The 20,954-nt window shown below is 43.0% G+C and overlaps 1 long non-coding RNA gene across 1 annotated transcript in view; it reads left to right on the top strand.

Moving 5' to 3' along the window:
* Positions 1-7,031, top strand: part of LOC135320451 (uncharacterized) — a 180,542-nt gene extending 173,511 nt beyond the window's left edge. The window contains exon 3 of the long non-coding RNA XR_010379603.1: positions 6,818-7,031. This is a non-coding gene — a long non-coding RNA (uncharacterized LOC135320451). The remainder of the gene's footprint in view (positions 1-6,817) is intronic.
* Positions 7,032-20,954: the final 13,923 nt, after the last annotated feature.

The following is a 20,954-nucleotide window of genomic DNA, read 5'->3' on the forward strand; positions in this document are numbered from 1 at the left end:
GAAGACTTGCCCTGAAATTACATCAGTAGGTGCTGAGGGTCAGCGCCCCCCTCCCCAAGTTGCTGGCTGGAGAACGTGTCTGTTATGTGTATATTTTTAAAAGAGGCTGTGTCCCCTTGTCCCCTGCCACCCGTGGGGAAATCAGCCTTTTATTTGCCCTCTGCAAGGTCTTTGCGTGGAAGCCATGCCATGTGGCAAAGAGGTTGATGGGTAGTGTTTCCTCTAATATGGGGAAACCACAAATAATCAGAAGAGAAATCTCCGCAGGCTTCCAAGTTGAGACAGTGTGTTGAAAAGGTCTTCTCTCTCTCAAAAAAAAAAAATGGAGTTTTATTGCTGTTGTCATGGTCCTTGTTCTTTTTATGGCAAGGAAACTGGGGACGTTGGCAAGAGATGATGCAGTGGACCAGAGAGCATTCCCAGTGAGTGAAGAGGTAACACAGACATTTCAACAAAGGGGCAGAGAGAACCCCTCATGCGTGGTGGATGGGATTACAGAACGCTGCTCCAGGAAGTCCCAAGGGACAGGGGTGAGTGGCAAGGCAGTGGGTGGAGGATATGTGCCATTTCTATGCCACTTGGCACGCTGCCTCACCCCGATACCATGCTTCTGCCTTAGAACCACCATCTCCCATCTCTGACACAGTTATTAAGAATGGGAGGTAACCATTCCCTCAATGGATGCCCGTCACCCAGGTGGCTTCAACCATTGTTGTCCTAGGAAAGTAAAATTGAGACACAAGGGGGTATCACATAGGTAGAGGTTGGACTCAGGGCCAAATCAGGTGACAAACAGGTTTTGTGAGTTCACAAGGACATCTCACTTGGCCCGCAAATTGGCTTTTTAAAAAATATCTAACCTGTAGTTACGTTAAGTTCAGTACACATCATTGCTGTTCTGTAGTCCCCATCATTTGCCCTATTATCCACCCTGGCCCTAAAGGAATGTTCATTTCCAACCACCGCAATGCATCAAGCGCCCTGATGCATGATAGTTCTGTAAATCTAAGTTTACTTAGTGGAGACAAAGCAAGACAGCAAAGAAACATCCACTTCCGGAGCAGCATTGTAATTTCCGTCTTTAATAAAGTTCGTACTATCTGGTGTAGCTCCAGTTCTAAATCATCACCTGGTTAGTTTGTGTTCTTTTTTCTTTTTTTTTTTTTTCTAAATAGGACAAATGACTGATTGAAAACCCAATTTTCTTCTTTAGGGCTTTACCTATTTATCATTCATTTCTAAATGGAAAACAGGCCAGCATAAACTCTCAGTGATAAAGTTAGCACATCCAAAAAGCCCGTGTGCAGAAATCCTCAGTGTTATAATGAACAGCAGAGTTTGCTACGGGCCTGAAATAAATTTTCATTAGGAAGGATGGGGGTATCCAGCAGTCAAAATCTGGTGTAGAATGATTTACCTTGAATATCCTTCAAACGTGCCGTGGCGAGAACTGAAAAAAATTTAATAAAATGTTATTAGATTAAACTTTCCCCTTTGAAAACAGAGACAGAATTACATGGGCTCTGATCATAATCATCCATTAAAAAAGACATGTCAAGGGAACCAGAATGTGGAATGTGAAGCAGTGAACTTTTATTATATCAAGAAAGTTGATGACAGTCCCGGCACCACTGAATAATCTTGGACTAGGAAAGGTAGTTAAGATGTCACCTTGTACCCTAGAAAAATTAGCTGTGTTGATTTTAGCAGTTTGACTGTAGGCATGGCTGTCTGGTGTTCTCTGAAGCTTCTGAACGTCTATAAAAGATAAAAAAAAAAAAAAAAGGAAGAATTGGAATGTGGGTATGTATATTCTCTTTTAAAAAGAAATAAACAACATATAAGTGTGGACAAAGAATGTCACCTGCCACTTTAGTAAACAAAAGATACTGCAGTCAGCAAGACCTCAGCCGTTGCAGGTGCCCCCAAGGGTGCCCTTTGAAGGGATTCAAGATGGAGAAAAACAGGATAGTGGCCCTGGATAACACAGGTACACATCAGAGGAATGATTCCAAAGACCCCAGACTCTTGCATCTCCCCATACATCTTTAAATGTTTGTTTTTCTTTAATTAACAGTAATCTTTGGATGTTCTGACTACCTGGGTTTTGTTGCAAAAACTCCTATATATTCTGGCTCCTCCCCTACCTTTTTGGAGCAGTCCCCCAAAGCCATCTGAGAGGCTGTCATCCTGGGCTTAAGTCCTCAATATCTCTGCTAAATAAAACATAATTCTCAGCTTTTAGCTTGCACTTTTTTTTTTCCAGTGGACATAAGGAAATGGTGAAAAAAAATCCCCAAAACTTGCAGATACATTACATTCCATAGCAATAGGGAATTTGCAGGGGTCGTTGAATTTAGGAATCTTATGTAAGGAGAGATTCCTGGATTGTTGAGGCGTGTCCAGTGTAATCCGAGGAGGTTGCAGGAGGTCTTACAAGCAGAGGACTGTCTTTGTTTATAGGGTAGAGATATATGGCAGAGAAAAAAAAAGTCAGAGTAATTCAGAACATCAGGAGGACTCAACCTGCCACATGGACGGGGAGGAAGGAATGCAGGCAGCCTCTAGCAGCAAGGACAAGCCCGGAGCTCAGTGGGAGCTCAGTGGCACAACCACATGGCACTGAATTCAGACAATGATGAGTGAACTTGGGAGCCATACGTTCCCAGAGTGTCCATGATCACAGCCCTCCCAACCCCCTGATTTTGGCCCTGGGAGACGCTCAGCAGAGGACACATCTCATCTCACTGGACCCAGACTTCTGACCCATAGAAACCATGAGATAATAAATGACTATTATTTGGTGCTTCTAAATTTATCGTGATTTGATGTAGCAGAGATAGGCAACTGAGGGAGATTCTTGAAGCGTGGCCCCTGAATTGTTTTCTCTTTCATTCATCCGTTTGTTCATCTTATACATATTCAGGAGATTATAATACGCTAGACATAGTGCAGACACATTGGCCAAAAAGTTAAGATAAAATGAAGCCCCTCATGGATACCAATCCCCACCCCTATCCTTTTCTAACCACCTACCCCAGTTCTTATCCATGGCTGGATTTCTGGAAGTCATCTTCTGCCACATGGGTTTCGCCTCCTCACACACCATTCAAGAAGCAGCCCACTGCATCCTAGCTTCTGTGACCACCTCAAAATCAGAGGTCACCTTGTCTTGGTCTCCAAAGATGTCTGTGGACCAGACCCACAAGATGTGTCTCTTCTTAGAAGCATCCCAACCAACTGGCCATCCACCCTTTGAGTGTTGCCCTCTCTTGACTTCCTTCGATGCCAGGAAACTCCTTTCCACATCTTATCTTTCCTTGGCTCCATCTTCTATACTCAACTCTAAATACTAGGTGTTCTACTGGCTTGGTTTAGGACTTCTGTCCCTGTCCTCTGTCTCTAGGTCACTAATGCAGGTCTCATGCTTCCAATCTCATCTCTCCATCCATTGATTTCTCATTGGTTTTGCCCAAGGGCCTCTCCTAGACTCTCATTTTATAAAATCAATTGACTTTATCATGGTCTCCCCATTTGAGCATCTTAACAAGATCTCAGAAGTGGCGATCTCAGAAGGCAAAGCTTCGATTGTTTTTTCTCCCTAGGGTGAAAGGGGGAGGAGAGGGAGGAGGAAGAGGAGGTGGAGGAAAGTCAATGGAGAAGAAAGGCAGAGATGTGGAAGAGGGAAGAGAAAACTTCTCAGGGGTAGTCGCTGATCCTTGGATTTAACCCTGCGTGAGGCCACCTTCTCCCAGTGGTTCAGGTGATGAATGGCCTCTTGCCGCAACCTCTCTGAGTTCATTATATTTTTCTCACTTTGAATGGACACAACCTCCTCAGCCTTACTGACCACCTCAAGGCTGCTTAGTCCCTCATCACGTTTGCAACTTTCCCCAGATTCAAGTTTCCAAAGGTCTCTTGGATGGTTCCACCCCGCTACCCTGCCTGCAGCTTAATTCCAACTAGTCTCAAAACTAATGAATCATCCTCGCCTAACTCCAGCTCCTCCTCCCGGGTCCCTCTTCTTTTAATGGGTTCAGGTCATCATTTTTACACTCAAGGATGTATCCTTTGAGCTCATTTTAGCCAACCCGTCTTCCACGCTGTCCTCGTCGCATCTTTAGCTGGAGAACATCTTCCTTACAACAGTTGCGTCCTGCTGTTCCCCTGGAGTGTAGTGTTGTCCTGGCATCGACTATGTTCTCAGCAATATTCTCAAAGGAAAAGTGAAATCCCTTTCATCGATTTTGGTCACCTGGTGCACCTCAGAATCACTCACATCTCTTCCTTTCCCTTCTCAATTCTAGCTGGATTAAAATTTCCAAAGAACAAATCCAATCACATTCTTGGGGTTTACTTCCTCCCCCTCCTCCTCTCACTGCTGTCTCTCCTCTCCTGTTGGTTCCTCACTTTTCCATCCTCCTCCTTCCAATCCTCCATCTGTAGATGTAGAAGGAGATGGAGGACCAGAAGGACGAGGAGGAGGATGGAACCCTCCATATCCCCTCTTCTCTTCCTCTCCTTTTCTTCCTTCCCCTCCCCTCCACCATATCCTCCCCTCCCTTCTTCTTCTGTCCCCTCCTGGTGTTTCTCCATCTCCTCATCTCTTCTTCACCTCGCCCTCCTCCTCTGGTGCATCTTCCTTTTTCTCCTTAACCACGTCCTCCTCTTCCTCATCTTCTTCCTCCATCACTGCTCTCATTTCCAGGACACACCTGTGCTTCATATTGTGTGTGGTACATCCTCTGTTTTTCTCTGATCTCCTCAAGGACCCTCCAAGACAGAGCTCAATATTCTTTGTAAACAAAGATACAGTGGACTCTAGAGATAAGGTCACTCATTGAAACTTGGAAAGTTGGCAAGTGGCCATTTCATTGCTGACCTGGGCGCCCCAAATGGTCATCTCCATCTTGATTATTCCCAGTAGAAGTTACACCCACTAAAACGTGCCTGATTCTAAATTACCGTTTCTTTTTTTTTGTAATTGAAGTACAGTCAGTTACAATGTGTCAATTTCTGGTGTACAATGTCCCAGTCATGCATATACACACATATATTTTCACATTTTTTTCATGGAAGGTTATTACAAGATATTAAACACAGTTCCCTGTGATACACAGAAGAAACTTTTTTAAAAATCTGTTTTTATATATAGCGGCTAACATTCGTAAATCTCAAACTCCCAAATGTATCCATCCCCACCGTCTTTTCCCTGGTAACCATAGGATGGTTTACTATGTCTGTGAGACTTTCTGTTTTGTAGATGAGTTCATAGTGTCCTTTTTTTTTTTTTTTTTTTTTTGATTCCACATACGAGTGATATCATATGGTATTTTTCTTTCTCTTCCTGGCTTATAAAGTACTTTTTCAACATAACTCTGGCTCACCTTCCCCACCTTTCTCTGCAGCCCTTCCCAGAAGAATTCCTCCATGATTTGTTCACATTCATTACCTTGCTTCTGCTCCTGTATTTTCTCTTGAGTCCGTTCCTATCAGACTATTGTCCCCATGACCCCACAGAGCCATTTTTTGACAATTTGTCCAATGATCTCTTTGTCACCAAACCCATCAGTCATCTCTCTGTGTCTTATTCGCCTTGTCAACAGCAATTGACCCCATGTTCCTCCAATCTCACCAGCAGGCTTTTTATCTTTATTTTTTTAAAGTATTCCATCTTTGCATGGCTTCCACGCACCAGAACAAATGTGCTTTTCCCTTCCAATGAGCTTCTGTTGAAGTCGCGTATGACGGACGCTCTACATCCAGCTTATTTTTTATTGAACAAAGTTTTGTCTTTTCCACTGGAGTTTTATTCTCTTGGGTGGATGGTGGGGAGGGGGAGGACCCAAGCTGATGAATTTTGCTATTTCTCATGGTTGCCAGCATACTGAAGATTCTTACTAAATATTCCTTAACTGAATAAAAGACAGAATGAATTTTTGTCATGTCTGAAGCATGTTAAGTCGAACGTCTCTGTACAGCCTGCTAAAATTCACAATAGGATGGGTGGTCATTTTCATGGTTAGTTTTTATCTTCAAGAGAATAACAGTAGCAGCGTAATTCAGATTCTGCCAGTCATCTTTTTTTTTTTTTTTATACTTTCTTGTGTTATTTAAGTTTCTCTGATGAGTTTGAAAATTCCATTTGAGCTCGCAGACGAAAAATTTAATCATTGCCTTTCGGTTTAGACTATCTGCACAGACGTCCCCAGGGCCCTCTGTCTAAACATGATCTTTTGATCTTCTGCTGCCATGACTTGGCACTCTCCGTTTTAGCCACCCATCTCCGCTTAGGGAGCCCACACTCCCTGAGTGAGGTGTGCTGTCACCACGTCTGCCACCTTCCCCGAGACCCGTACTTCCTGCCTGTCACCTTCGGAATAACCCCCCCAAAATACTTTAACCTGCTAGTTTAGGCTTTTCATATCTGGGCAAAAAAATATCGTTTCACTTACTTCTAACTGTGTCTAAACGTGATGCGTACCGTCTGCTCCCACGAACGCTTCATCCTTATCCCATGGGGTTGCCGTAATGATGGAGAAAAATGAGATGCTGGGTCACATCTGAGCACATAGTCAGCACTGGATTAATCTGCAACTCCAGGGGAATTCTTTGCCCCAAAACTCTTGTTTGTCCTGCCTTTGGTTTCCTGGTAGTTCCAAGCAAAGACAAGCGTCTTGTCGTTAACAGCTGTCATTGGCGGGACCCTTGTTCAACATAATTGAACCTCCCTGGTGTTTCATTGTTTAGTTCATTAGATTTTTAATTCCTCTGCAATTCCATGAGATCTGTGTTTTTATTTGTTTTTCTTTTTCAGATGAAGCATTAGAACACAATCTGAGGATGAGGAGACTTTCCTGAAGTCTCACAGCAGTTTAGAAATGAAACCAAGACGTAAAAACCAGATCCGACTCCCAGCATGCTCACCAAATGTGCGCCGGACTCGAAGTGAAGCCACGGTGTTGGTTAAAGAATTGCGATGCGAAAGGAAAATATTGGGTGTGTGCAACATGCGACATCAAACCTTCCTGTGAAATAGTTTTATAGCTTAAGCGTCTTTCAGAATAATCCTTTGTCCTGAAAACACAGCAAATTTACATTACTGTCATTTCTGCAAATATGAAATCCTGAATCTGCTCTCACGGTTATGTTCCTGCAGCTGTGTTCAGTGCCTGGCACAGAACAGAAGATACGTACCTTTGTTACCGTTACGTGCAAAGGAGACCATTGTGTGAGTATATGTGTGTCTATGTGGATGTATCATACTTACTTAAATTACATCATAATTTGTTACTGTTACAGGCAAGGAGAGCATTGTGTGGGTGTATGTATGTGTGTATGTATTGTAATTATTTAAATTACATCACACATGAATTTGTTAGCACTCCATGCAGAGACCGTCCTGTGAGTATGTCTGTATATATATATCATAATTATTTAAATTACATAGTTTAATTTGTTATTGTTACCTGCATGTATATATGAAACACACATGTATTTGAATCATGATGATTTAAATTCTTTTGGAATTTAAGTTTGTTCATTTCAATACATCCATGATTGTCACGTGCAAAGACGTAACTGTGTATGTACCATGCGCATATGTATCACAATGACTTAAATTACGTTATAATGTAGGTTAGTTCATTTAAACATATTTCTCCTTGTGACACGCAAAGGTATAATTGCAATCATAATATAAATGTGATAAAAAATTATACCTTCACATGTCACAAGAACAAATCTATTTGTACACACACATGTGTGTATGTGTAGGTATTTACATGGACACGTATACGTGTGTCCCTTTTTTTTTTTTTTTTTTTTTTTTTGGCTTGAAACAGACATGTACTGCCTCACAATCCCGGAGGCTGGAAGTCCAAGATCCAAGTGGTGGCAGAAACATGCTGTGTCTGATGGCTCAAGCGGAGAACCGCTTCTCGCCCCTGCTAACTCGTGGTGTTGCCGGCAATTTTCGGTGCTCCTTGGCCTGTTGATGCATCGCTCTAGTCCCGACGCTGTCTTCTCTGTCTGTGTCTGAAGTCCCCGTCTTATGAGGACAGCAGCGTGCATCTCCTTTTTATAGCCATGTTCGAGCTGCAGATTTCTCAGGACCATGAGCATGTCGTAATTTAAGGTAAATATATATGTACAAATTATAAACAGACACGTATATGTACACTGCACATGCATTCTTTTATTCCCTGCCTCTATGTACGTAGATTCTCTAGTTTATACGAGCACTAGGCATTCCGAACAGGACCGGTCCAGCCACACTGGAGACAGAGCACCCGGAAGGCAGCCCAGCGCAGGCTACATGTCCACGCGCTCAACCCCACGCCGTGACTCGGGTCCTGCTACATCCCTGCCCTCGGGCCAGCGCACCCCCTTGCCTCGCTCTGTCACCTGTAATCTGTGCTGTCAGTCTAAGGGGGTGACTTCTGCTTGTTCGCGACTCGGGTCGGAACCGTGCTGAGAACCGGAGGCCGGGGACGGAGGGACCGTCCACGTCAAGGGACTTGACCTCACACACCTGGCGCCGAGCAGACTATTTCTGTGGGGGTCACGGGGGTCGAGAATTTCCCAACTGTCCTTACGGTGAGGTGTTCTGGTGCCTAGATAAGAAACAGCAAGTCTGGCTGGGTTTTGTGTAGCGGATGGAGGATGTCCATGCGTTCACTAGAAGGCGGTGGCCCCCAGAGGGACACAGGCTGACGGGGCGCAGGAGGAGGAGTGTCGGGCTCACGGCCAGCCGCGACCCCCTCCACCAGCACGTCCACGGGCAGACTAAGCCGGGAAAGGGCAGCACTGCTCCTGGGATGAAGGATGCCGCGGGCGGGAGGGAAAGGAGGTTTGCCAGGGATGGTAAAGATACAGGAGAAAAAAATAGGAATAAAAAAAGACAGCATAGCCACTGCAGATGCTGTCTTAGGGTCACCTTACACCAGACGACCCCCACCTTCGACGTGCGTTTACAGCCTTTTTAGGAGCACGTTCCCTCTGTGCGCTGCCAGCTCCTAATTAGATTCCTGGCACATGCAGGTATTGTTTTATGAAATGAATAAATGAGTTCAGGACCAGTTCTCAGAAGCAGATCGACGTAGGCGTGAATGAGCCTCTGCTGCCTCTTCTTTAAAGGGAACGGGCCCCGATCTGCATCTGTTAACAAAATCCCCGACACGCGACCATTTCTGCTTTGGAAAAGGACAGTTTCATAGCTGGACAAAATAGGCTCGTTTTTGGCAGAGGAGAGCGGGGACCAGGTTCGCAGTCATGGTCAAGAGTTAGTTAGGGGGAGAAAAAGGCAGTGATCTGAGTTCCTTCTTTTCCCTTCTGCTCTTACCAGCCCGAGTGCCGAATTCAGTCACACTGACGTCAAAGTCGTAAATGGAAACACACTTAGCGACCACGATGAGGAAGATAGTGAGAAGCTTAAAAATGCGTGTGCATCGATTAAAAAAAAAAAAAAAAAGGCCCTAGCAGCATTTAGCAGAGGAAGAGTGTCACCTGGTAACAGGGCTTTACTACCTCGCCGGGTAAGGGCTCTGGGTGCGTGGCCACCGCCTCTCCCCTTCCACACTCGTGTTCTCCTCCTGCCGTGTTGCAAATGCACCTGTGAAAATGCGGACGGAAAGGAAAAAAATTCCATCAATTTAAGGACACGCCTATATTGATTCCTCTCTACTGCTGCCACAAAACACTTTTTTAAGGGCTCACGAAAGTGCAGCTAAGGGGAACCGAATGGGTCATCCCGTTATATGCTGTGAAATAATGATTTCGGTGTCAGCAAAGGTTTCTGTTGCTTTAAAGGTCTAGCTGATCCTCCTTCCAGAAAAGCCTTGTGTGGAGTATAGGCGTGTGTGTGTACATACGTACTCATTGTATTTAATGTGCATGAGTCACGTACTCACCGGTTTAGTAGCTACTATTGCTCAGAGGCATCTGGCGTTCCGACACATTAGTAAGAAAGCCATGTACACAACCCACCTCCTCTAGAACTTTTTAGACACGTGGTTTACACTGTCAATTATTATTAGCATTTTAAAGCCATGTTTAATATCATTAAATATTCCAAGAAGGTGCTGCTGCGCTACGTAGCTCTTTGCTGAGGGACACGTCTCTCACTAACATGCACCCAAACCAGCTTGTCTGTGTCACACCTCCCCCCCCCCCCAACCATGACTCTTTGACAGAAGGCTGAATTTTTCCCATTTTGTCTCACTAGATCCCCGACCCAGAGAGGACTCCTGGGGGGAAAAAATGTCGCTTTTGAAAGAGAAGAAGGAAGAAGAAAATTCACTTTGGCTTGGAGGAACTACCACCTCACAATGGAACTCCTCTGCCAGCGTCCCTTTCCCTCCCCCCCCTGCACCCTAGGAGATGGGAAACACCAAAGTCATGCATCCGACTGAGCCAAAAAGAAAAAAAAATCTATTCTTTTATGTGCAACTAAATTGTAAGCAGAACTCAACAGCATGGTTTCATCCATTGATTTCCATTCTGTGCGTTATCGGTAAACAGTTTTCCATTTCCAGTTTTGTTCTCCAAGCTTTCAGGACATTGCTTTTGTTCCATCACTTACTGACTAACCGCAGTTTCCCACAGCCATTCAAATGGACGCATGGATGGTACTTGCCTGGCACTCAGACCTCTCCCTGCTCCCTGGTACCCGTCCTCCGCATCAGCCGGGGCCGATTCCATCGTGATGGACCGTACCGTCCATGGCACTGGGCAAAGGGCTGTGGGAACAGCAAAGGTCTGTCGGGTCTGGGTTCATGTCTCAAGAATTTCAGGCGTTAGAGTGGATGTACCTCATGGAACATCTCCTGAGCTGGCTCTCCAGGACAAGTAGCATTGAAATGCCTCAAGAATCTCGCATCTTCGGTGAAAACAGAGCAAAACAACAGGAACCGACTTCAGATCATCCTCCTCTGTGTAAAAGAGTTTCAGGTTGTTTCCTATTTGTCTTGCCATTGGGGACACACTGAGGGGAGGTCCAGTGGGATGCTTTGCAATTGTCTCTTGGGAACCATCCCTTCGTTTCCAGTGGCTCTTTGATTCCTGGTCACAGAGGGCTTACAAAAATCAGCTTTTGCAGCTCCTCCCCCTGAAACAGTCCCAACTCTGCACCCCAGGGATTGCTGTCGACAAACCACGGGTGCCAGTGATGCTGGAGTTTGACGCTGCCAATTCTGCTCCCAAGCTTTTAAGGATCCCCCTAATTGGCTCTCTTCAAATTCACTGTCACCACCGCATCAGATTCCAAGGCACATACCATCATCTGAATAAGCTTCAGGATTTCCAAAGCAGAGGACAGTTCTTGACCGCTAAAAGAGCATCTTGTGACTCTCCATAAACTCTGTCTGTGGAAGGATGGCTAAGGGCCTGACTGCTTCACTGAAAGCAGAGAATTCCAAAACTACAGTAAAAGGACACTCTCTGCTGGGTGGGTTCCCCCATCCCTGGAAGAGTCCAGCGGCGTCTTGGTGGCTAGTGACATGAACGTCAGTGATCTGTAGCCCTCCAGGGGAGACCCTGGAGCTGAGCACGTGCCGGGCTCTGTTGTAAACATCGCGTATGTGCTGATTCAGTGATTTTTCAGAGCGCCCGTATTCTACAAATTGGGAAAACTGACTTGAGTAAACCGTATGTGCTTTAAATGAAAATAAGCAAATATATTGATAAACAACAAGGTCCTACTGTGCAGCACAGGGAACTGCATTCATGATCCCATAATAACCTATTGTGATGCAGAACGGATCTGACTCCATATTGGAGCTGTTCCTTTGGTTTTAACCACTGTGCCCCTTTTTCTGGGTTTAATCTTGCCAGCGCTGCACCTTTTGTAAAACAGTGTTGCCTTTAGCCTGAAATACACAGGACAGCCTATTCCCGGGGCTCTGACCTTTAAGGGTGTCAGCATGTCTGCACTTATATAAAGATAACAAGTTGCAAAATAGAGAATAACCTTTGTTTTGTTGGAGGTTTACAGGGACACCCTGACCTGGCCCAGGCAGGCAGCTGCAAGAACAAAGAATTCCTGCTCCAAGAAGTTTGCAACAACCAACCACACCCCCTCCTTCCCTGTTTTTTGTATAAAAGGAGCCTGAATTCTGACTGGGGCAGGATGGTTCTCCAGGACATTAGTCCTCCACCCTCTCGGTCTGCCGGCTTTCCAAGTAAAGTCGCTATTCCTTGCCCCAACACCTCGTCTCCCGATTTACTGGCCTGTCGTGCAGCGAGCAGAACGAGTTTGGACTCGGCAACAGTGTAATGAAAAAGACTATGAGAGAGCATATATGTATAACTGAGTCACTTTGCCAGCCACCAGAAACTAACGCGTTGTAAACCGTTTATCAGGTTTTAAAAATACACCAGATAAAGACCATCTTGACAAAGCAAATATGTTAAACAAGAGAAACTTTAAGAACACGTAAGTTTGGTAGAGAAGTCGGCTTTGTAATTAAGTGGCAGAGAAAGAGACAGTGGGTCATTGGGAAGACATTTCATGCAGGGAATAGCAGTAAATTCTGGATGGCTCTTCCTGCGGGAGTCAGGAAAGCAGAAGATAAGCTAGGCTCCATGGAGTGGGAGGTGGATGGTGAGATGCTACGGCGGACCACGGACTGAGAGAGAGGGAGCCACACACAGCAAAGCAAGGCTGCTTTGTGATGCCATTCATCTCAAGTGTCCACCACACGTGGTCCTGAAGATGTCACTTGAGCCGGGGGGAGGGGAGACACTTGAATCAAAATCACACCTTTGTTTAGCTGATTAAGGGATCACCAAGAACCAATTAAAATATTGGAAAGAATATATAGCTTTATTTGTTTATGGAAGTATAGTCAATTTACAATGTTGTGCTAGTTTCTGGTGCACAGCATAGTGATCTGGTCGTGCACATATATATATTTCTTCTCATATTTTTCATTATAGGTTATTACAAGATATTGAAGTTAGTTCCTGCAGCTGTACAGTAGGACCTTGTTGTTTATCTATTTTATTTATAGTATTTTGTATCTGTTAATCCCAAACTTCCAATTTATCCCTCCCCTCTTCCCCTGCTGGTAGCCATAGTTTGTTATCATCTATGTGTGTGAGTCTGTTTCTGTTTTATCAATGAGGTCATTTGTACTATCTTTTGGATTCTACATATGTGATATCATATGATGTCTGTATTTCTGACTGACTTCACTTAGAATGATGATCTCCCGGTCCATACATGGTGCAGCAAATGGTGTTATTTCTTTTTTATGGCTGAGTAGTATTCCATTGTATAAATATACCACAACTTCTTTATCCAGTCATCTGTCAATGGACATTTAGGTTGCTTCCATGTCCTGGCTATTGTAAATAGTGGTACTATGAACACTGGGGTGCATGTATTTTTTTGAACTAGAGGTCCCTCTGAATATATGCCCAGGATTGGGATTGCTGGATCATAAGGTAACTCTCTTTTTAGTTTTATCTTTAGATCTTAATTTTTTCATATCCAGAACAAATAATGTTTTATTTAAGCATCCACTGGTGGTGAAAAAAATCTCTTAGAAAGGAGAGGAAAAAAATGATACATGAATTATACTTCTCTGATGCAGGAATATTTGCAGAAAGGCAGAAGTGCAAAGCTAGAGACAGAAATGGATGTGACCGCTAAGGCCTCACATCCAAAGTGGGCGCCAGCTGTTACCCTCTGTACTGTTGGAATCGGCTGTCTGCAGTTGGTACTGCTCAGACACCCATCTCACCGAGGCACACAGGGGTTCAGTACCTTGCCCCTTTCACAGGCTAGTCATTCATGGGGCTGGGGTTCCACTAGAAATCATTTCCCCCTTCTTTGCTCTTCCTTACAAGTTCCAAAATGCTAACACCCAGAAAGAAATGAACAATAACATAGATATTTTTAAGTGACCTGCGACTAGGGGGGTAAAAAAAGAAAGAAAGTCATACTTAAATAGGACACTTAGCCCTTAGGCTGCAGACAGAGTGCTGCTTTGGGAAAATACTGTGTTCAAAAAGCTGTGATAAATACCGGGAAGGAGCTACTTGCCCTATTCAAAGAAAACTGAAGGTAACACAGAAACTATGAAAGGAGGAAATGGACCACAGAATGATAAAAAAAATAACTATAGACAGGCAGGGGAGATGTCCAGAGCAGGGCAGGAGGAACATTTCTGATGTCGCTAGTATGAAATATGGAGCGAAAGATTAGATTCTCATAGAATAACTGTGTCGTTACAAAAAAATGATGCAAGCATCTTTTGGAAGATATACAATGAAAAACACTTAAATATTACAAACAATGTCTAAAACACCTTTTTTTTTTTGAACCAATAAAACAGAATAAGTGGGAGATAGAAAACTGAGATGAGAAAAGGTGTGGTAATGTTCACATTTTATGAGAGTCAATGGGCATCTGAAGTCAGGGAGTGTGGTAACTAATATCCATCTCCTTTTGTAAAATGTGGACATTTGTATGCTTTTTTTTTTTCAATCCCAGCAAATGTATAGACATCAAAACAGCATGGTTCCTGGCACAAAAACAGACACACAGATCAATGGAACAGAACAGAGAGCCCAGAAATAAAGTCACACACCTGTGGTCAATTAATCTTTGACAAAGGAGGCAAGAAGATACCACAGAGAAAACACAGTGTCTTCAGTAAGTGGTGCTGGGAAGGCTTGGACAGCTCCACGGAAAAGAGTAAAACGGGACAGCTTGATCACAACGTATACCAAAAAAGAAAAACCCGTCAAAAAGAACTAAAGGCTTAAATGTAAGATTAGAAACTATAAAACTGTTAGAAGAAATCATAGAACACTCTTTGACATAAATTGTAGCAGTTTTTTTTTTTAATCTGTCACTGAAGGAAAGAAAACAAAAGGGGAAAAAAAATAAATGGGACCTAATGAAACTTAAAAGCTTTTGCACAGCAAAGGAAACCCTAAGCAAAGGAAAAAGACAGCCTAGGGAACAGGAGCGAATACTTGGAAATGCTATGATTAATAATGAATTAATATTAACCCAACACATATAGATAGCTCATACAATATCAAGAAAACCCAGCTAAATTAAAAAGTAGGCAGAAGGCGTGAATATATTTTTAGAAAAAGGTAAATGGATATCACTTTAGAAAGAGTTAAGTCAAATTTCTAGATGGGTGTGTGTGTATATAGGTGTGTGTGTGTATATACTGTGTGCGTGCAGATGTGTGTGCATGTGTGTTACATATGTGTGGGGTTGTATGATGTTTTACTATGAAAAGCTACATATCCTAACATCAGTAAGATCACGTTGAATGCATTAAGTCAAGATTTTGCAAGTGGACCTGTACGTATCCCTCACGGTGATGGAAACAAATTGGTTGCAATCACCTATAAAAACAGAGAATGATTTCATTTAAGAAAAGAGTAAATCCAGCCGTGAAACAAGCACAGATGAAGTAAATAATTCAGAAAGTTTAAAGGGAAAACCATGACCAGTTGGGGACTGGAGCTGTGCAGACCGAGAGACGGCAGAGAGAATTGCATTACTCTGAGGCATCATAGACATGATGGCAAACACAGGAAATAAAAATGTGTCCCCTTGAAACACGTGTGGCATTCAGAGCAAAGACATTTATTGCCATGAGTTTCAGAAAGCAAGGGGACTGTTGAGAAATGCAAGAGGAATGGAAAATTCCCAGTGTTGGGTTGGTTTCTATCAAATTAGCACGAAGCAGATAGTCATCGGTCACTGCAATCCCCTAAAACTTGCTAATCAATTTTTCTATACTTTTTTGTTTAACGCTTTCCAATTGACGGCTACATGGGCGGATACAGGATACATCTATGGATCCTGGATTCTAATGCTCGGTCAGTTATACTTCTTGCAAACAGCTTCTGTAAAAGTGGGAGGCTTGGTGTCCACCTCCTTATGTCTCAGTTTGAATGTAGCTGAATTTAATTTCCATTTCCATTTGTATCATTTCCATCTTCATCCAATGTTTTTTTTTTTTTTAACGTAAATGATCATGCTGTCATTGGCCTACTGGCTACTGAGGAGCGAGGTGATTTTTAAAAAATGTTTTATAACTTATCATCTTCAAATGTAGGCTCACTGGATAAAGTCATACGTGTTCATTTTGAGTTAAAGTCCCATGGAACTCAAAGATGACGTCTCCATTTGTGGGGAGAGCAGAGTCTACAGTGTCCTTTAGGAATGTACTCCTGTGCAGCAACTGTGTGACACAAACACCCCACATTTTCTCTCAGTGCGGTCTGCTTGCTGTGCCAGGCACTGTGAGCAGAACGTTAACGCGCTGTGGTTATGGATTGCTCAATTTGTCTCTCTTCTTCTGCCCAATGTGCTTTAAAGATGGATGCGGTGCTAATTAATAAGTATGAACACTTTTAGACTTGTTATGTCCTCCTGGAGAAGCGAGCTTATCAATAGGTAGTGACCCTCTTGATTTATTTTTTAATTGTTGAAGTTGATTTACAGCATTGTATTCGTTTCCAGTGTGCAGCAAAATGATTCAGTCACATAGATTTTTAAGATTCTTTTCCATTAAAGGTTCTTACAAGATACTGACCATAGTTCCCCATGCTCTACATTAGCACCTTGTTGTTTATGTGGCTTATAGTTAGCAGTGTGTAGCGGCTAATCCCAGACTCCTAATTTATCCCTCCACCCTTTCCCCTTTGGTAACCATAGGTTTGTTTTCTACGAAAAGTGACCCTCCTCTTTCTTTAAATGGATTAATCCTTTGTGATGTCAAGTCCATTCTGTCCAATAGCAACAGAGTTCTGTCTATTCTGTGTCTCTATCCATCGCAGGTGTTTGACCTTTTGTTTTCCATCTAGTTTGTTCTTGCATGTCGTTTCCTATAAACAACATAGAGTTTTTGTTTTGTTTTTTTTTTAAATCCAATCGTCCAGATTGTATCTTTCAAAAGGGGGATTGATTTGAGTAGCATTTGTTATGACTTGGGTACATTTGTCCTGTTAATTTTTTTGCATCTTACATGGCTCCTCTCCCATCACCATTCTCCTCTCTTTGATGCCTTTGAACTGGTCCCCCATTTCCTTTGTTACATTTCCAGATGTTACATACTCTCTAGGTAGCATTTTAGTGATGTCTCTAGACGCTTTCATGAAGTCCTAAATCGACTTTTCCTTGTTAACATCCGTCAACTCTAATCAAGTCCCCAAGTGCTACGTGGTTGCTATCAGCGTAGAGCGGATAGCAAGGATTTTCTAATCCCTTTGTGTACACCATTTTATACAATCCATGTTTCCTTAGATTTTCCCCCATGCTGGCGTCTTCCTTCCCGTCACCACCCCCCCAACCCCCAGCATCACTTCCTGCATTTTATGCATGCGTCTTCAAGTGCGTTCTGGCCTTTATTTAACGTACCTTTTAGCGTTCACTTAATGAAGCATTGTTGTAAGCACAAGCGTCTAAAAGTACCCTTACTTCACTGGTAGCCTTGAAAGGAGTTTCTCTAGAAGTCCAACCCTCCAGTCATTGTCATTCAGAGCTCTGCACGCACATCTAATTCCAGTGGCTACTAGTCTCCATGAGACGCCCGAAGACTGTCTACTTTTTGTTCCATCTGCCTCTTCTTTCTGGAGCTCGACAGCTGTGTTCAGACTTCTTTGCTTCTTGGACTATGACACACCTTGGCTTCGATTTGTTTTAAAATGTATTCTGTCCCAGGCAGGTTGTGCCCCCATCCAGGCAATGGCGCCTTGCTTCTCGTCTTGAAAATTCGTGAATTATTATGCCTTTGATATTGCCTCTCCCAATCTGTCACCTCTGTGTGAAACTCTAATTACATAAAGGCAGTGCCTTCTCACCCTTTTTACCCCTGTGGTTTTTAACACCTCTTTCCTACTTTCCTTTTTTGTTGTTGGGTTTTTTGGGGGTTTTTTTTCATCACTCTTTGTCAGGTACTTCTGTATCCTCTAGCTAACGTCTCTTCAAGTCAAGTCAGCCATTTTGCAAGTCTGTGGGCAAGACTGTGACAGTCACTTGTTTCTTCATTGTATTTCTCCTTGTGTATTTTTTCCAATATATTACATCCACTTCTTTTTCACTCTGACTCTTAGGGTCCCCAGTGCTTTTGCGTGAGCAATTTCTGCTTCTCTCATGGTGGCTCTTTTCCTTGAGTGTTTAGATGTTTTTTTGTTTTGTTTTGTTGTGTTGTGTTGTGTTGTGTTGTGTTGTGTGAGGCTGTTTAGCTGCGTTGGTGTCCTTGAAACCATGTGCAGGAATTCTTCGAGGGTTCCATTGAAAGTACTTCTCTCTAAAGAGAAGGTCTATGTGTTTCTACCAAGCCTTGGGAGGCCCAACCAATTTAGAACTATTTTAAGCTATGGTTTCCACTTAGGGTATTTGGGCAAGCAAATGGAATGAATGGTTGCAGAGACACACGGGGAAGGGATTCTGGTGGAAGTATGTAGGGGAGACTCTGTTTCTGCATTCATCCCTTCATTCATCCATTCATCCATCCAGTTGACTCCATCCATAGTCAGTGGTCACATTGGCAATTATTCTCAACAGTGTACTTTGTGAACAAGATTTCCTTTCCCTCTGGTATCACTGATACACGGTATCTGAAAAAATGCAACAAACAACTAGCGAATGTAACAAAAAAGCATTAGGCACACAGACACAGAGACCAGACTAGCGGGGAGAGGGCAATGGGGAGGGGCAAGATAGGCGGTGCAGGTTGAGAGGTAGAAACTATTAGGTATAAAATAACTGTAAAGGATACATTGTACAGCAAGGGGGAATATAGCCAGTACTTTGTAATAAGTATAAATGGACTATAACCATCAAAACGTGTGAATCACTATATTGTACACCTGTAACGTACATAGCATTTTCTGGCCGCTGTAGGTCAATTAAAAACAAACGAGCAAAAGATCTGCCTTGCAAGCTCTTCATTTTCTGCAAATGCAAATGCATTTGGGAGTGTTAGTCTTTGGAGGTGGCTTTTGACTTCCTGACCTTCTTGGACCACAGGATAGTCCCCATCCTCTTCTCATATCCAGACCAGTGTTTGTGTTACTGGGGTCGGCAGGTGTAGACATGCAGAAAGGCACTTCCCACTCCAGAACCTCATTTCTTCTCTGCACTTTGGTCATTTTCTCAGCTCTGAGGAATATACTTCTATTTCCAGCTGCTGCGTGATGTTTTCTTTCTTTCTTTAAAATGTTCCCCTGCAGTGTGCTGACTTTGAGGGTTTCGATAAACAGTCTTTTCTGCCACGTTTTGGTGTCATACGCTTTTTATACTCTGGCTCTTGTGTCACTAGCTTTCTTGCACTTTTACTCCATTTTATAGAAAACATACTTTCTGTTAATTAATTTAGAAGGGGTGCGTAAGGAAGTAAACAATTACAGTCTTCCTCCACCTCGATTTGTTTCATTTTATTTGTTGCATTGCACTATCCTTGCATCTCACGTTCAGAAATAGAGTCTGACTAGGGATGTTTTATTGCCTGTTGTGGCTTAAACTTAAGTATAAGTTGTGCTACTGTGCTGGGAAGAATGCCTACTGAATGCTGTTTTTCTACCTCTTGTGGGCATATACTTCTCAACTGCTAAAATTTTACGACTGATCATCATGCAATTTTTTTTTTTAAATTTCCTTTTAATTCATCAATCTCGTTAATGTTGGGACTACTAACCAACATTGGGAGAGTGTTCTCTTTCCTCCTAGGGCAATAGATTCAGAGCTGAGGGAGCGGGTTCATAAACAGTCTGAGAAGCCTACATCTGTCTTTGTAACTCAGCCCTCTCCTCACCTCTGTCTATAATATGTCTGTATCCACTTTCAAAAAATGTATTTCAACTCCTTTGAAGCATAATTGACATACATTTCACCCAGTTGAAGTGTCCATTCAGTAGTTTTTTAGCATTTTCACAGATTTGTGCAGCCATTATCCACTTCAGAATATTATTGTTACCTTAAAAAGAAACCCCACACCCCTTAGCAACGACATCCTAGCCCTCCTCACCAGCCTCCCCCAGCCTGCCACCCATTTCTACTTTATTGCTATAGATTTGCCTATTCTGCACATTTCATGCGAGTAGAATCATACACTATGATTTTTTGTGAGTGGCTCATTTTATGTCACATCGAGTTCGTGCATCCTGCAGCACGTGCCAGGGCTCTGTTGAAGTGTTGAGTCGTTTCATTGTGTGGAGAGACTACATTTTATTTATGCATTTATGTTGATAGACATTGAGTAGTCTCCACTTTTTTTTTTTTTTTAGCTATTATGCATGAAAGATGCTATGAACAAGTGTGTACAAGTTTTTGTGTAGACGTGTCTTCCTTTCTCCTGGAAGTGTGCCTAGGAGCAGATTTGTCAGGTCAGATGCTCGCGCCGTGTTTAACTACTGGAGGAAGTACCTGATCGTTTTCCAGAACAGGTGCGGCACGTTACATTTTTGCCAGAGACGGGCAGTGCTTCCAGTTTCCCCACATGTTCTCCAGCACTGCCTGTCTTTCTGACTGTACTGTGTGTGTGTGCGAAGTGGTTTCTTGTTGTTTTGATCTGTGTTTCCCCTGAGGATGTGTCATCTTGACAGTCAATATTCCAGATATTTCAAAGCCTCTCCTTTAGCAAGCTGCCTGTGGTACTTCTCGTAAATTTTTGTTTACTTGTTGTAACTCTTGACAGAGGAAGCATTTGGATGATAAACTCTCATTGGTTCCTTCTCATCTTTCAATGGATGATAAAATTATTGATCCAACTTTAATAAAGATGGTCCTTAAATTAAAATATCTCTTTTTTCCCAGCATATTGAAGAAAATCCCCACTTGGCTGAAAAATAAAAATGAATATTTTTTCTCATGAGAATATAATAAGTTGGTGATGATGGCTACCCCCCCTGCTCTGCCCTCTTTATCCTCCTTCCCCTCCCCCTCCTTTCATGATTGTCTGACAATTTTCATTGTA

The sequence above is a fragment of the Camelus dromedarius genome, chromosome Y (assembly GCF_036321535.1).
Source record: "Camelus dromedarius isolate mCamDro1 chromosome Y, mCamDro1.pat, whole genome shotgun sequence".
NCBI classification, from domain to species: Eukaryota; Metazoa; Chordata; class Mammalia; order Artiodactyla; family Camelidae; genus Camelus; species Camelus dromedarius.